Below are 2,255 nucleotides of genomic sequence, written 5' to 3' on the forward strand. Positions count from 1 at the left end.
GAGCTCAGGGGAGGGCTTCTAGAACAGGTTGGCCTTTACATCAGAAGGCTTCTTTCCCCGTCATTCTTGCAAGGTTAAAATACATTGATGTCTTCTCTCTTCATTTTGAGTTTCTACTGATTTCCATAATTTTCTGAAAATGATGTCTAAAAAGAACCTGACCAGCTTTATCCCAAAACCCAATGTTCACAAGATGTCTGACGTTTGGTGTGCGCACATTGGGGCGTTATATAATACAAACTCGGGCTAGCAAACATGCTAGTTGGGATTTTGTTCTTCCAAATATTTTTTTTTGTCGCTGTTGGCCAATCATTTTGCTGTTCTTTGATAGCCAAACCGTTTGAAGGGAGATATGCTTTTGTAACCTATGGTACTGTAGGCAATTAAAAGAAAGGGGCTCAGATTTTCATTTCTGAAGGCTTCTCTCCCTGTCCTTCTTGCAAGTTCAAAATCAATTGATGTCTGTTCTGTTTATTTTGAGTATCTATGAAAGTTTAAACTTAGTTATTTCTGGTTTAAATCGTGTCTAAAATAGACCTGAGGAGATGTAGTACAAAATCCAATGTTTACACGATGTTAGATGCTTCGTTGCGCACACCAGAATGCTTTATCCTGTCCCTGGTGGTCTAGTGATTAGGATTCGGCGCTCTCACCGCCGAGGCCCGGGTTCGATTCCCGGTCAGGGAACTTGTTTGCCCAATTTTGTTATCACAATATGCTAACACATTTTGTAACAATGACAATAAAGGTATATTCTATTCTATTCTATTCTATTCTATTCTATTCTATTCTATTTATAATACATCCTGGTGTTGCCGAACATGATAGTTGGAAAATAATGTTTTTTTTCTTGCTGTAATAACTGTATTCTGTTTTTAATATTAGACACCTGCAAAGGAGATTTCATAGGTTGTCCGTTCGTTATTTTCACTAATATTGCACACTGTTGTTTTGACAATTACATAATTGGCGCTTTTGGGTGATCATGTTGCTGTTCTTTGATAGCCACACCTTTTAGGGTGGATCGGCTTTTGTGATGTAGGGTATGTAATGAAAAGAAAGGTTTGTAGACCAGGTTTGCCTTTCATATCTGATTTTTTCTCTCCCAGTCCTCCTTACAAGTTCAAAACGCATTGATGTCTTCTCTCTTTATATCAAGTGTCCAGCAAAATCTATTTTTGTCTGAATCATGTCTAAAACGGACTTGACCAGATTTAGCCCAAACCTATGTCCAAGAGATGACAAATGCTTGGTGTGCACATACTGAAGCACACACATAATACTCACTGGGGCTAGCAAACATGGTAGTTGGGATTTTGTTCTTCCAAATAATTATTTTTGCACTGTCATCACCAGCAAACAAGCCTTCTGTTGACACAGGATGATTGCATCTGTGGAGCAAATACATTAATTACTGCTCGGCCTCCCCATTAGCCCGACACTCTGCCTCGCCGCTTTGCATGGAGCGTAGGACGCGGTCGATGCTAACGGCCGGCCGCGCGCGAAACGTGAAAAATGAAGCCGTAAACAATGTCCCCCTCGCTCAAAGCCGTTTTGGTCAACAGCTTTATCGCTTCAGCCGACGGTTGCATGGAAGCCTGGTGGCATTCATCAGCAGAAATTGCCAGCACGCGCTGGCCCATCTGCGAAGAATAAATTACCAGACCGAGGTGAGTAGAATTGACCTTGACGTGCTTTGGAAGAAGTCGGCGGGTTATCTATTAAGCGGAAGGCAAATTGAAACATTTGGTACAAGTGTTGGGACTGTTACAGTAAAAAGTAATCAATTAACATTACTAGTTACTTCATTTGAATAGTCATCATGTTACTGTCCAAATTACTGACTCCCAAAAGTAATGCAAAACTCTGAAAGTAAGTAGTTACAGATTACCCTAAATATTCGCATCAAAGCAAACAACTTAAAGCTGCTTAACATTAGACACTTGATAAAAGAAATAGGATAAAACATGTTAACAAACCGGGCAGCATGGTGGCGCAGTGGTTAGTGCGTGTGCGGCACAGTTCTAAGGTCTTGGGAACCTCCTGTGTGGGTTCAAATCCAGCTACCGGACTGACTGTGCGGAGTTTGTATGTTCTCCCCGTGCTTGCGTGGGTTTCCTCCGGGCACTCCGGTTTCCTCCCACATTACAAAGACATGCATTTCAGGTGGATTGGCCGGTTCAAATCATCCCTAGGTGTGAATGAGCGAGCGAGTTGTCTGTCCCTGTGTGCCCTGCGATTGGCTGGCAACCAGT

General features: G+C 42.0%; 1 non-coding gene across 1 annotated transcript; it reads left to right on the forward strand.

The window, feature by feature from the left end:
• The first annotated feature begins 615 nt into the window (after positions 1-615).
• Positions 616-687, forward strand: trnae-cuc (transfer RNA glutamic acid (anticodon CUC)). Its single transcript has one exon. It is a non-coding gene; the product is annotated as a tRNA-Glu (tRNA).
• Positions 688-2,255: the final 1,568 nt, after the last annotated feature.

The sequence above is a fragment of the Urocampus carinirostris genome, chromosome 15 (genome assembly GCF_059441175.1).
Source record: "Urocampus carinirostris isolate Australia breed hairy pipefish chromosome 15, RoL_Ucar_1.0, whole genome shotgun sequence".
Taxonomy (NCBI): domain Eukaryota; kingdom Metazoa; phylum Chordata; class Actinopteri; order Syngnathiformes; family Syngnathidae; genus Urocampus; species Urocampus carinirostris.